Raw genomic sequence first — 16,690 nt, 5'->3', positions numbered from 1 at the left:
CTTCACTTCAGGTTTACTGTAACCCTTGGACCTTCTTATTGACGATGAAACACAGAAATTACATCGGAATTAAATACAAAAGGCACAATGGCGACTTAAGTACAAGAAGTCTGACTCTTCTTACTGACTATGATTTGAACCATTCATGTGACACTAGTTATAGATTCCGGTACTTCACTTCAGGTTTACTGTATGCCTTGGACCTTCTTATTGACGATGAAACACAGAAATTGCATCGGAAATAAATACAAAAGGCACAATGCCGACTGAAGTACAAGAAGACTGACTCTTCTTACTGACTATGTTTTGAACCATTCCTGTGACACTAGTTATAGATTCTGATGCTTCACTTCAGGTTTACTGTGCCCCTTGGACCTTCTTATTGACGATGAAACACAGAAATTGCATCAGAAATAAATACAAAAGGCACAAAGCCGACTTAAGTACAAGAAGACTGACTCTTCTTACTGACTATGTTTTGAACCTTTCCTGTGACACTAGTTATAGATTTCGATGCTTGACTGCAGATTTACTGTATGCCTCTGACCTTCTTATACACGATGAAACACAGAAATTGCATCGGAATTAAATACTAAGGGCACAATGCCGAATTAAGTACAAGAAGACTGACTCTTCTTACTGTCGATGTTTTGAACCATTCCTGTGACACTAGTTATAGATTCCGAGCTTTACTCCAGGTTTACTGTATCCCTTGGACCTTCTTATTGACGATGAAACACAGAAATTTCATAGGAAATAAATAGAAAAGGCACAATGCCGGCTTAAGTACAGGAAGACTGACTCTTCCTACTGTCTATGTTTTGAAACATTCCTGTGACACTAGTTATAGATTCCGGTGCTTCAGTTCTGGTTTACAGTATCCCTCTGACCTTCTTATTGACGATGAAACACAGAAATTGCATCGGAATTAAATACAAAAGGCGCAATTCCGACTTATGTACAAGAAGACTGACTCTTCTTACTGACCATGTTTTGAACCATTCCTGTAACACTAGCTATAGGCTCCGATGCTTCACTTTAGGTTTATTGTATCCCTTGAACCTTCTTATTGAAGATGAAACACAGAAATTGCTTCGGAATTAAATACAAAAGGCACAATGCCGACGTAAGTACAAGAATACTGACTCTTCTTACTGTCTATGTTTTGAACCATCCCTGTGACACTAGTTATAGATTCCGATGCTTCACTTCAGGTTTACTGTATCACTTGGACCTTCTTATTGACGATGAAACACTGAAATTGCATCGGAATTAAATACAAAAGGCACAATGCCGATTTTAGTACAAGAAGACTGACTCTTCTTACTGACTATGTTTTGATTCATTCCTGTGACACTAGTTATAGATTCCGCTGCTTCACTTCAGGTTTACTGTATCCCTTGGACCTTCTTATTGACGATGAAACATAGAATTTGCATCGGAATTAAATACAAAAGGCACAATGCAGACTTAAGTACAAGAAGACTGACTCTTCCCACTGTCTATGATTTGAACCATTCCTGTTACACTAGTTATAGATTCCGATGCTTCACTTTAGGTTTACTGTATCCCTTGGACCCTCTTATTGACGATGAAACACAGAAATTGCATCGGAATTAAATACAAAAGGCACAATTCCGACTTATGTACAAGAAGACTGACTCTTCTTACTGACTATGTTTTGAACCATTCCTGTGACACTAGCTATAGACTCTGATGCTTCACTTTAGGTTTATTGTATCCCTTGGACCTTCTTATTGATGATGAAACACAGAAATTGCTTCGGAATTAAATACAAAAGGCACAATGCCGACTTAAGCACAAGAATACTGACTCTTCTTACTGTCTATGTTTTGAACCATCCCTGTGACACTAGTTTTAGATTCCGTTGCCTCACTTCAGGTTTACTGTATCCCTTGGACCTTCTTATTGACGATGAAGCACTGAAATGGCATTGGAATTAAATACAAAAGGCACAATGCCGACTTAAGTACAAGAAGACTGACTCTTCTTACTGACTATAATTTGAACCATTCCTGTGGCACTAGTTATAGATTCCGATGCTTCACTTCAGGTTTACTGTATCCCTTGGACCTTCTTATTGACGATGAAACACAGAAATTGCATCGGAATTAAATACAAAAGGCACAATATCGACTTAAGTACAAGAAGTCTGACTCTTCTTACTGACTATGATTTGAACCATTCATGTGACACTAGTTATAGATTCCGGTGCTTCACTTCAGGTTTACTGTATGCCTTGGACCTTCTTATTGACGATGAAACACAGAAATTGCATCGGAAATAAATACAAAAGGCACAATGCCGACTGAAGTACAAGAAGACTGACTCTTCTTACTGACTATGTTTTGAACCATTCCTGTGACACTAGTTATAGATTCTGATGCTTCACTTCAGGTTTACTGTGTCCCTTGGACCTTCTTATTGACAATGAAACACAGAAAATGCATCAGAAATAAATACAAAAGGCACAAAGCCGACTTAAGTACAAGAAGACTGACTCTTCTTACTGACTATGTTTTGAACCTTTCCTGTGACACTAGTTATAGATTTCGATGCTTGACTGCAGATTTACTGTATGCCTCTGACCTTCTTATACACGATGAAACACAGAAATTGCATCGGAATTAAATACTAAAGGCACAATGCCGAATTAAGTACAAGAAGACTGACTCTTCTTACTGACTATGTTTTGAACCATTCCTGTGACACTAGCTATAGACTCTGATGCTTCACTTTATGGTTATCGTATCCCTTGGACCTTCTTATTGAAGATAAAACACAGATATTGCTTCGGAATTAAATACAAAAGGCACAATGCCGACTTAAGCACAAGAATACTGACTCTTCTTACTGTCTATGCTTTGAACCATCTCTGTGACACTAGTTTTAGATTCCGTTGCCTCACTTCAGGTTTACTGTATCCCTTGGACCTTCTTATTGACGATGAAACACTGAAATGGCATCGGAATTAAATACAAAAGGCACAATGCCGACCTAAGTACAAGAAGACTGACTCTTCTTACTGACTATAATTTGAACCATTCCTGTGGCACTAGTTATAGGTTCCGATGCTTCACTTCAGGTTTACTGTATCCCTTGGATCTTCGTATTGACGATGAAACACAGCAATTGCATCGGAATTAAATAGAAAAGGCACAATGCCGACTTAAGTGCAAGAAGACTGACTCTTCCTACTGTCTATGTTTTGAACCATTCCTGTGGCACTACTTATAGACTCCGATGCTTCACTCCAGGTTAACTGGATCCCTTGGACCTTCTTATTGACGATGAAACACAGCAATTGCATCGGAATTAAATACAAAAGGCACAATTCCGACTTATGTACAAGAAGACTGACTCTTCTTACTGACCATGTTTTGAACCATTCCTGTAACACTAGCTATAGGCTCTGATGCTTCACTTTAGGTTTATTGTATCCCTTGAACCTTCTTATTGAAGATGAAACACAGAAATTGCTTCGGAATTAAATACAAAAGGCACAATGCCGACTTAAGTACAAGAATACTGACTCTTCTTACTGTCTATGTTTTGAACCATCCCTGTGACACTAGTTATAGATTCCGATGCTTCACTTCAGGTTTACTGTATCACTTGGACCTTCTTATTGACGATGAAACACTGAAATTGCATCGGAATTAAATACAAAAGGCACAATGCCGATTTTAGTACAAGAAGACTGACTCTTCTTACTGACTATGTTTTGATTCATTCCTGTGACACTAGTTATAGATTCCGCTGCTTCACTTCAGGTTTACTGTATCCCTTGGACCTTCTTATTGACGATGAAACATAGAATTTGCATCGGAATTAAATACAAAAGGCACAATGCCGACTTAAGTACAAGAAGACTGACTCTTCCCACTGTCTATGTTTTGAACCATTCCTGTTACACTAGTTATAGATTCCGATGCTTCACTTTAGGTTTACTGTATCCCTTGGACCCTCTTATTGACGATGAAACACAGAAATTGCATCGCAATTAAATACAAAAGGCACAATTCCGACTTATGTACAAGAAGACTGACTCTTCTTACTGACTATGTTTGAACCATTCCTGTGACACTAGCTATAGACTCTGATGCTTCACTTTAGGTTTATTGTATCCCTTGGACCTTCTTATTGATGATGAAACACAGAAATTGCTTCGGAATTAAATACAAAAGGCACAATGCCGACTTAAGCACAAGAATACTGACTCTTCTTACTGTCTATGTTTTGAACCATCCCTGTGACACTAGTTTTAGATTCCGTTGCCTCACTTCAGGTTTACTGTATCCCTTGGACCTTCTTATTGACGATGAAGCACTGAAATATCATCGGAATTAAATTCAAAAGGCACAATGCCGACTTAAGTACAAGAAGACTGACTCTTCTTACTGACTATAATTTGAACCATTCCTGTGGCACTAGTTATAGATTCCGATGCTTCACTTCAGGTTTACTGTAACCCTTGGACCTTCTTATTGACGATGAAACACAGAAATTACATCGGAATTAAATACAAAAGGCACAATGGCGACTTAAGTACAAGAAGTCTGACTCTTCTTACTGACTATGATTTGAACCATTCATGTGACACTAGTTATAGATTCCGGTGTTTCACTTCAGGTTTACTGTATCCCTTGGACCTTCTTATTGACGATGAAACACAGAAATTGCATCGGAAATAAATACAAAAGGCACAATGCCGACTGAAGTACAAGAAGACTGACTCTTCTTACTGACTATGTTTTGAACCATTCCTGTGACACTAGTTATAGATTCTGATGCTTCACTTCAGGTTTACTGTGCCCCTTGGACCTTCTTATTGACGATGAAACACAGAAATTGCATCAGAAATAAATACAAAAGGCACAAAGCCGACTTAAGTACAAGAAGACTGACTCTTCTTACTGACTATGTTTTGAACCTTTCCTGTGACACTAGTTATAGATTTCGATGCTTGACTGCAGATTTACTGTATGCCTCTGACCTTCTTATACACGATGAAACACAGAAATTGCATCGGAATTAAATACTAAGGGCACAATGCCGAATTAAGTACAAGAAGACTGACTCTTCTTACTGTCGATGTTTTGAACCATTCCTGTGACACTAGTTATAGATTCCGAGCTTTACTCCAGGTTTACTGTATCCCTTGGACCTTCTTATTGACGATGAAACACAGAAATTTCATAGGAAATAAATAGAAAAGGCACAATGCCGGCTTAAGTACAGGAAGACTGACTCTTCCTACTGTCTATGTTTTGAAACATTCCTGTGACACTAGTTATAGATTCCGGTGCTTCAGTTCAGGTTTACTGTATCCCTCTGACCTTCTTATTGACGATGAAACACAGAAATTGCATGGGAATTAAATACAAAAGGCACAATTCCGACTTATGTACAAGAAGACTGACTCTTCTTACTGACCATGATTTGAACCATTCCTGTAACACTAGCTATAGGCTCTGATGCTTCACTTTAGGTTTATTGTATCCCTTGAACCTTCTTATTGAAGATGAAACACAGAAATTGCTTCGGAATTAAATACAAAAGGCACTATGCCGACTTAAGTACAAGAATACTGACTCTTCTTACTGTCTATGTTTTGAACCATCCCTGTGACACTAGTTATAGATTCCGATGCTTCACTTCAGGTTTACTGTATCCCTTGGACCTTCTTATTGACGATGAAACACTGAAATTGCATCGGAATTAAATACAAAAGGCACAATGCCGATTTTAGTACAAGAAGACTGACTCTTCTTACTGACTATGTTTTGATTCATTCCTGTGACACTAGTTATAGATTCCGCTGCTTCACTTCAGGTTTACTGTATCCCTTGGACCTTCATATTGACGATGAAACATAGAATTTGCATCGGAATTAAATACAAAAGGCACAATGCCGACTTAAGTACAAGAAGACTGACACTTCTTACTGACTATGTTTTGAACCGTTCCTGTGACACTAGCTATAGACTCTGATGCTTCACTTTAGGGTTATTGTATCCCTTGGACCTTCTTATTGAAGATAAAACACAGATATTGCTTCGGAATTAAATACAAAAGGCACAATGCCGACTTAAGCACAAGAATACTGACTCTTCTTACTGTCTATGTTTTGAACCATCCCTGTGACACTAGTTTTTGATTCCGTTGCCTCACTTCAGGTTTACTGTATCCCTTGGACCTTCTTATTGACGATGAAACACTGAAATGGCATCGGAATTAAATACAAAAGGCACAATGCCGACTTAAGTACAAGAAGACTGACTCTTCTTACTGACTATAATTTGAACCATTCCTGTGGCACTAGTTATAGGTTCCGATGCTTCACTTCAGGTATACTTTATCCCTTGGATCTTCTTATTGACGATGAAACACAGCAATTGCATCGGAATTAAATAGAAAAGGCACAATGCCGACTTAAGTGCAAGAAGACTGACTCTTCCTACTGTCTATGTTTTGAACCATTCCTGTGGCACTACTTATAGACTCCGATGCTTCACTCCAGGTAAACTGTATCCCTTGGACCTTCTTATTGACGATGAAACACAGAAATTGCATCGGAATTAAATACAAAAGTCACAATGCCGACTTAAGTACAAGAAGACTGACTCTTCTTACTGACTATGTTTTGGACCATTCCTGTGACACTAGTTATAGATTCCGATGCTTCACTTCAGGTTTACTGTATCCCTCTGACCTTCTTACTGACGATGAAACACAGAAATTGCATCGGAATTAAATACAAAATGCACAATTCCGAATTAAGTACAAGAAGACTGACTCATCTTACTGTCTATGATTTGAACCATTCATGTGACACTAGTTATAGATTCCAATGCTTCACTCCAGGTTTACTGTATCCCTTGGACCTTCTTATTGACGATGAAACACAGAAATTGCATCGGAATTAAATACAAAAGGCACACTGGCGACTTAAGTACAAGAAGTCTGACTCTTCTTACTTACCATGATTTGAACCATTCATGTTACACTAGTTATTGATTCCGGTGCTTGACTTCAGGTTTACTGTATCCCTTTGACCTTCTTATTGACGATGAAACACAGAAATTGCATCGGAAATAAATACAAAAGGCACAATGCCGACTTAAGTACAAGAAGACTGGCTCTTCTTACTGACTATGTTTTGAACCATTCCTGTGACACTAGTTATAGATTCCGATGCTTCACTTCAGGTTTACTGTATCCCTTGGACCCTCTTATTGACGATGAAACACAGAAATTGCATCGGAATTAAATACAAAAGGCACAATTTCGACTTATGTACAAGAAGACTGACTCTTCTTACTGACTATGTTTTGAACCATTCCTGTGACACTAGCTATAGACTCTGATGCTTCACTTTAGGTTTATTGTATCCCTTGGACCTTATTATTGAAGATGAAACACAGAAATTGTTTCGGAATAAAATACAAAAGGCACAATGCCGACTTAAGCACAAGAATACTGACTCTTCTTACTGTCTATGTTTTGAACCATCCCTGTGACACTAATTTTAGATTCCGTTGCCTCACTTCAGGTTTTCTGTATCCCTTGGACCTTCTTATTGACGATGAAACACTGAAATTGCATCGGAATTAAATGGAAAAGGCACAATGCCGACTTAAGTACAAGAAGACTGCCTCTTCTTACTGACTATAATTTGAACCATTCCTGTGGCACTAGTTATAGATTCCGATGCTTCACTTCAGGTTTACTGTATCCCTTGGACCTTCTTATTGACGATGAAACACAGAAATTGCATCGGAATTAAATACAAAAGTCACAATGCCGACTTAAGTACAAGAAGACTGACTCTTCTTACTGACTATGTTGTGAACCATTCCTGTGACACTAGTTATAGATTCCGATGCTTCACTTCAGGTTTACTGTATCCCTCTGACCTTCTTACTGACGATGAAACACAGAAATTGCATCGGAATTAAATACAAAAGGCACAATTCCGAATTAAATACAAGAAGACTGACTCATCTTACTGTCTATGATTTGAACCATTCATGTGACACTAGTTATAGATTCCAATGCTTCACTCCAGGTTTACTGTATCCCTTGGACCTTCTTATTGACGATGAAACACAGAAATTGCATCGGAATTAAATAAAAAATGCACAATGCCGACTTAAGTACATGAAGACTGACGCTACTTACCGTCTATGTTTTGAACCATTCCTGTGACACTAGTTATAGATTCCGATGCTTCACTTCAGGTTTACTGTATCCCTCTGACCTTCTTACTGACGATGAAACACAGAAATTGCATCGGAATTAGATACAAAAGGCACAATTCCGAATTAAATACAAGAAGACTGACTCTTCTTACTGTCTATGTTTTGAACCGTTCATGTGACGCTAGTTATAGATTACGATGGTTCACTCCAGGTTTACTGTATCCCTTGGACCTTCTTATTGACGATGAAACACAGAAATTGCATCGGAATTAAATACAAAAGGCACAATGGCGACTTAAGTACAAGAAGTCTAACTCTTCTTACTGACTATGATTTGAACCATTCATGTGACACTAGTTATAGATTCCGGTGCTTCACTTCAGGGTTACTGTATCCCTTGGACCTTCTTATTGACGATCAAGCACAGAAATTGCATCGGAAATAAATACAAAAGGCACAATGCCGACTGAAGTACATGAAGACTGACTCTTCTTACTGACTATGTTTTGAACCATTCCTGTGACACTAGTTATAGATTCTGATGCTTCACTTCAGGTTTACTGTGTCCCTTGGACCTTCTTATTGACGATGAAACACAGAAATTGCATCGGAATTAAATACAAAAGGCACAAAGCCGACTTAAGTACAAGAAGACTGACTCTCCTTACTGACTATGTTTTGAACCATTCCTGTGACACTAGTTATAGATTCCGATGCTTGACTTCAGATTTACTGTATGCCTCTGACCATCTTATACACGATGAAACACAGAAATTGCATCGGAATTAAATACTAAAGGCACAATGCCGACTTAAGTACAAGAATACTGACTCTTCTTACTGTCTATGTTTTGAACCATCCCTGTGACACTAGTTATAGATTCCGATGCTTCACTTCAGGTTTACTGTATCCCTTGGCCCTTCTTATTGACGATGAAACACTGAAATTGCATCGGAATTAAATACAAAAGGCACAATGCCGATTTTAGTACAAGAAGACTGACTCTTCTTACTAACTATGTTTTGATTCATTCCTGTGACACTAGTTATAGATTCCGCTGCTTCACTTCAGGTTTACTTTATCCCTTGGACCTTCTTATTGTCGATGAGACACAGAAATTGCATCGGAATTAAATACAAAAGGCACAATGCCGACTTAAGTACAAGAAGACTGACTCTTACCACTGTCTATGTTTCGAACCATTCCTGTTACACTAGTTATAGATTCCGATGCTTCACTTCAGGTTTACTGTATCCCTTGGACCTTCTTATTGACGATGAAACACAGAAATTGCATCGGAATTAAATACAAAAGGCACAATTCCGACTTATGTACAAGAAGACAGACTCTTCTTACTGACTATGTTTTGAACCATTCCTGTGACACTAACTATAGACTCTGATGCTTCACTTTTGGTTTATTGATTCCCTTGGACCTTCTTATTGAAGATGAAACACAGAAATTGCTTCGGAATTAAATACAAAAGGCACAATGCCGACTTAAGTACAAGAATAAAGACTCTTCTTACTGTCTATGTTTTGAACCATCCCTGTGACACTAGTTATAGATTCCGTTGCTTCACTTCAGGTTTACTGTATCATTTGGACCTTCTTATTGACGATGAAACACTGAAATTGCATCGGAATTAAATACAAAAGGCACAATGACGACTTTAGTACAAGAAGACTGACTCTTCTTACTGAGTATGTTTGATTCATTCCTGTGACAATAGTTATAGATTCCGCTGCTTCACTTCAGGTTTACTGTATCCCTTGGACCTTCTTATTGACGATGAAACATAGAAATTGCATCGGAATTAAATACAAAAGGCACAATGCCGACTTAAGTACAAGAAGACTGACTCTTCTTACTGACTATGTTTTGAACCATTCCTGTGGCACTAGTTATAGATTCAGATGCTTCAGTTCAGGTTTACTGTATCCCTCTGACCTTCTTATTGACGATGAAACACAGAAATTGCGTCGGAATTAAATACAAAAGTCACAATGCCGACTTAAGTACAAGAAGACTGACTCTTCCCACTGTCTTTGTTTTGAACCATTCCTGTTACACTAGTTATAGATTCCGATGCTTCACTTCTGGTTTACTGTATCCCTTGGACCTTCTTATTGACGATGAAACACAGAAATTGCATTGGAATTAAATACAAAAGGCACAATTCCGACTTATGTACAAGAAGACTGACTCTTCTTACTGACTATGTTTTGAACCATTCCTGTGACACTAGCTATAGACTCTGATGCTTCACTTTAGGTTTATTGTATCCCTTGGACCTTCTTATTGAAGATGAAACACAGAAATAGCTTCGGAATTAAATACAAACGGCACAATGCCGACTTAAGTACAAGAATACTGACTCTTCTTACTGTCTATGTTTTGAACCATACCTGTGACACTAGTTATCGATTCCGTTGCTTCACTTCAGGTTTACTGTATCCCTTGGACCTTCTTATTGCCAATGAAACACTGAAATTGCATCGGAATTAAATACAAAAGGCACAATGCCGACTTTAGTACAAGAACACTGACTCTTCTTACTGAGTATGTTTGATTCATTCCTGTGACACTAGTTATAGATTCCGCTGCTTCACTTCAGGTTTACTGTATCCCTTGGACCTTCTTATTGACGAAGAAACATAGAAATTGCATCGGAATTAAATACAAAAGGCACAATGCCGGCATAAGTACAAGAAGACTGACTCTTCTTACTGACTATGTTTTGAACCATTCCTGTGGCACTAGTTATAGATTCCGATGCTTCACTTCAGGTTTACTGTATCCCTTGGATCTTCTTATTGACGATGAAACACAGCAATTGCATCGGAATTAAATAGAAAAGGCACAATGCCGACTTAAGTGCAAGAAGACTGACTCTTCCTACTGTCTATGTTTTGAACCATTCCTGTGGCACTACTTATAGATTCCGATGCTTCACTCCAGGTTAACTGTATCCCTTGGACCTTCTTATTGACGATGAAACACAGAAATTGCATCGGAATTAAATACAAAAGTCACAATGCCGACTTAAGTACATGAAGACTGACTCTTCTTGCTGACTATGTTTTGAACCATTCCTGTGACACTAGTTATAGATTCCGATGCTTCACATCAGGTTTACTGTATCCCTCTGACCTTCTTACTGACGATGAAACACAGAAATTGCATCGGAATTAAATACAAAAGGCACAATTCCGAATTAAGTACAAGAAGACTGACTCTTCTTACTTACTATGATTTGAACCATTCATGTGACACTAGTTATAGATTCCGGTGCTTGACTTCAGGTTTACTGTGTCCCTTGGACCTTCTTATTGACGATGAAACACAGAAATTGCATCGGAAATAAATACAAAAGGCACAATGTCGACTTAAGTACAAGAAGACTGGCTCTTCTTACTGACTATGTTTTGAACCATTCCTGTGACACTAGTTATAGATTCTGATGCTTCACTTCAGGTATACTGTATCCCTTGGACCTTCTTATTGACGATGAAACACAGAAATTGCATCGGAATTAAATACAAAAGGCACAAAGCCGACTTAAGTACAAGAAGACTGACTCTTCTTACCGACTATGTTTTGAGCCATTCTTGTGACACTAGTTATAGATTCCGATGCTTCACTCCAGGTTTACTGTATCCCTTGGACCTTCTTATTGACGATGAAACACAGAAATTGCATCAGAATTAAATACAAATGGCACAATGGTGACTTAAGTGCAAGAAGTCTGACTCTTCTTACTGACTATGATTTGAACCATTAATGTGACACTAGTTATAGATTCCGATGGTTCACTTCAGTTTTACTGTATCCCATGGACCTTCTTATTGACGATGAAACACTGAAATTGTATCGGAATTAAATATTAAAGGCACAATGCCGAATTAAGTACAAGAAGACTGACTCTTCTTACTGCCGATGTTTTGAACCATTCCTGTGACACTAGTTATAGATTCCGATGCTTCACTCCAGGTTTACTGTATCCCTTTGACCTTCTTATTGACGATGAAACACAGAAATTGCATCGGAATTAAATAAAAAAGGAACAATGCCGACTTAAGTACAAGAAGACTGACGCTACTTACTGTCTAAGTCTTGAACCATTCCTTTGACGCTAGTTATAGATTCCGATGCTTCACTCCAGGTTAACTATATCCCTTGGACCTTCTTATTGACGATGAAACATAGAAATTGCATCGGAATTAAATACAAAAGGCACAATGCCGACTTAAGTACAAGAGGACTGACTCTTCTTACTGACTATGTTTTGAACCATTTTTGTGACACTAGTTATAGATTCCGATGCTTCACTCCCAGTTTACTGTATCCCTTGGACCTTCTTATTAACGATGAAACACAAAAATTGTATCGGAATTAAATAGAAAAGGCACAATGCCAACTTAAGTGCAAGAAGACTGACTCATCCTACTGTCTATGTTTTGAACCATTCCTGTGTCACTAGTTATAGATTCCGACGCGTCACTCCAGGTTTACTATATCCATTGGACCTTCTTATTGACGATGAAACACAGAAATTGCATAGGAATTAAATAGAAAAGGTACAATGCCGACTTGAGTACAAGAAGACTGACTCTTCCTACTGTCTATGTTTTGAACCATTCCTGTGACACTAGTTATAGATTCCGATGCTTCACTTCAGGTTTCCTGTATCCCTCTGACCTTCTTATTGACGATGTAACACTGAAATTGCATCGGAATTAAATACAAAAGGCACAATGCCGACCTAAGAACAAGAAAACTGACTCTTCTTACTGTTTATGTTTGGAACCATTCCTGTGACACTAGTTATAGATTCCGATGCTTCACTTCAGGTTTACTGTATCCCTCTGACCTTCTTATTGACGATGAAACACGTAAATTGCATCGGAATTAAATTCAAAAGTCACAATGCCGACTTAAGTACAAGAAGACTGACTCTTCTTACTGTCTATGATTTGAACCACTCTTGTGACACTAGTTATAGATTCCGATGCTTCACTTCAGGTTTTCTGTATTTCTCTGACCTTCTTATTGACGAAGAAACACAGAAATTGAATCGGAATTATATACAAAAGGCACAATGCCGACTTAAGTACAAGAAAACTGACTCTTCTTACTGTCTATGTTTTGAACCATTCCTGTGACACTAGTTATAGATTCCGATGCTTGACTTAAGATTTACTGTATGCCTCTGACCATCTTATACACGATGAAACACAGAAATTGCATCGGAATTAAATACTAAAGGCACAATGCCGAATTAAGTACAAGAAGACTGACTCTTCTTACTGTCGATGTTTTGAACCATTCCTGTGACACTAGTTATAGATTCCGATGCTTCACTTCAGGTTTACTGTATCCCTTGGACCTTCTTATTGACGATGAAACACAGAAATTGCATCGGAATTAAATACAAAAGGCACAATTCCGACTTATGTACAAGAAGACTGACTCTTCTTACTGACCATGCTTTGAACCATTCCTGTGACACTAGCTATAGACTCTGATGCTTCACTTTAGGTTTATTGTATCCCTTGAACCTTCTTATTGAAGATGAAACACAGAAATTGCTTCGGAATTAAATACAAAAGGCACAATGCCGACTTAAGTACAAGAATACTGACTCTTCTTACTGTCTATGTTTTGAACCATCCCTGTGACACTAGTTATAGATTCCGATGCTTCACTTCAGGTTTACTGTATCCCTTGGTCCTTCTTATTGACGATGAAACACTGAAATTGCATCGGAATTAAATACAAAAGGCACAATGCCGATTTTAGTACAAGAAGACTGACTCTTCTTACTGACTATGTTTTGATTCATTCCTGTGACACTAGTTATAGATTCCGCTGCTTCACTCCAGGTTTACTGTATCCCTTGGACGTTCTTATTGACGATGAAACATAGAAATTTCATCGGAATTAAAAACAAAAAGCACAATGCCGACTTCATTACAAGAAGACTGACTCTTCTTACTGACCATGTTTTGAACCATTCCTGTGACACTAGTTATAGATTCCGATGCTTCACTTCAGGTTTACTATATCCCTCGGACCTTCTTATTGACGATGAAACACAGAAATTGCATAGGAATTAAATAGAAAAGGAAGAATGGCGACTTAAGTACAAGAAGACTGACTCTTCCTACTGTCTATGTTTTGAACCATTTCTGTGACTCTAGTTATAGATTCCGGTGCTTCAGTTCAAGTTTACTGTATCCCTCGGACCTTCTTATTGACGATGAAACGCAGAAATTGCATCGGAATTAAATACAAAATTCACTATTCCGAATTAAGTACAAGATGACTGACTCTTCTTACTGTCTATGTTTTGAACCATTCATGTGACGTTAGTTATAGATTCCGATGCTTCACTCCAGGTTTACTGTATCCCTTGGACCTTCTTATTGACGATGAAACACAGAAATTGCATCGGAATTAAATACAAAAGGCACAATGGCGACTTAAGTGCAAGAAGTCTGACTCTTCTTACTGACTATGATTTGAACCATTCATGTGACACTAGTTATAGATTCCGGTACTTCACTTCAGGTTTACTGTATCCCTTGGACCTTCTTATTGACGATGAAACACAGAAATTGCATCGGAAATAAATACAAAAGGCACAATGCCGTCTGAAGTACAAGAAGACTTACTCTTCTTACTGACTATGTTTTGAACCATTCCTGTGACACTAGTTATAGATTCTGATGCCTCACTTCAGGTTTACTGTGTCCCTTGGACCTTCTTATTGACGATGAAACACAGAAATTGCATCGGAATTAAATACAAAAGGCACAAAGCCGACTTAAGTACAAGAGGACTGACTCTTCTTACTGCCTATGTTTTGAACTATTTTTGTGACACTAGTTATAGATTCCGATGCTTCACTCCCAGTTTACTGTATCCCTTGGACCTTCTTATTAACGATGTAACACAAAAATTGCATCGGAATTAAATAGAAAAGGCACAATGCCGACTTAAGTACAAGAAGACTGACACATCCTACTGTCTATGTTTTGAACCATTCCTGTGTCACTAGTTAGATTCCGATGCGTCACTCCAGGTTTACTATATCCCTTGGACCTCTTATTGACGATGAAACACAGAAATTGCATAGGAATTAAATAGAAAAGGCACAATGCCGACTTGAGTACAAGAAGACTGACTCTTCCTACTGTCTATGTTTAGAACCATTCCTGTGACACTAGTTATAGATTCCGATGCTTCACTTCAGGTTTACTGTATCCCTCTGACCTTCTTATTGACGATGTAACACTGACATTGCATCGGAATTAAATACAAAAGGAACAATGCCGACATTAGTACAAGAAGACTGACTCTTCTTACTGACTATGTTTTGATTCATTCCTGTGACACTAGTTATAGATTCCGCTGCTTCACTCCAGGTTTACTGTATATCTTGGACCATCTTATTGACGATGAAACATAGAAATTGCATCGGAATTAAAAACTAAAAGCACAATGCCCACTTAATTACAAGAAGACTGACTCTTCTTACTGACCATGTTTTGAACCATTCCTGTGACACTAGTTATAGATTCCGATGCTTCACTTCAGGTTTACTATATCCCTCGGACCTTCTTATTGACGATGAAACACAGAAATTGCATAGGAATTAAATAGAAAAGGCACAATGCCGACTTAAGTACAAGAAGACTAACTCTTCCTACTGTCTATGTTTTGAACCATTTCTGTGACTCTAGTTATAGATTCCGGTGCTTCAGTTCAGGTTAACTGTATCCCTCTGACCTTCTTATTGACGATGAAACACAGAAATTGCATCGGAATTAAATACTAAAGGCACAATGCCGAATTAAGTACAAGAAGACTGACTCTTCTTACTGTCGATGTTTTGAACCATTCCTGTGACACTAGTTATAGATTTAGACCTTTACTCCAGGTTTACTGTATCCCTTGGACCTTCTTATTGACGATGAAACACAGAAATTGCATAGGAAATAAATAGAAAAGGCACAATGCCGACTTAAGTACAAGAAGAGTGACTCTTCCAACTGTCTATGTTTTGAACCATTCCTGTGACACTAGTTATAGATTCCGGTGCTTCAGTTCAGGTTTACTGTATCCCTCTGACCTTCTTATTGACGATGAAACACAGAAATTGCGTCGAAATTAAATACAAAAGTCACCATGCCGACCTAAGTACAAGAAGACTGACTCTTCCCACTGTCTATGTTTTGAACCATCCCTGTGACACTAGTTATAGATTCCGATACTTCACTTCAGGTTTACTGTATCCCTTGGTCCTTCTTATTGACGATGTAGCACTGAAATTGCATCGGAATTAAATACGAAAGGCACAATGCCGATTTTTGTACAAGAAGACTGACTCTTCTTACTGACTATGTTTTGATTCATTCCTGTGACACTAGTTATAGATTCCGCTGCTTCACTCCAGGTTT

Source organism: Schistocerca americana, unplaced genomic scaffold, assembly GCF_021461395.2.
Source record: "Schistocerca americana isolate TAMUIC-IGC-003095 unplaced genomic scaffold, iqSchAmer2.1 HiC_scaffold_22, whole genome shotgun sequence".
NCBI classification, from domain to species: domain Eukaryota; kingdom Metazoa; phylum Arthropoda; class Insecta; order Orthoptera; family Acrididae; genus Schistocerca; species Schistocerca americana.
The sequence above is the reverse complement of the archived record's forward strand: the minus strand, read 5'-3'. Positions refer to the sequence as shown.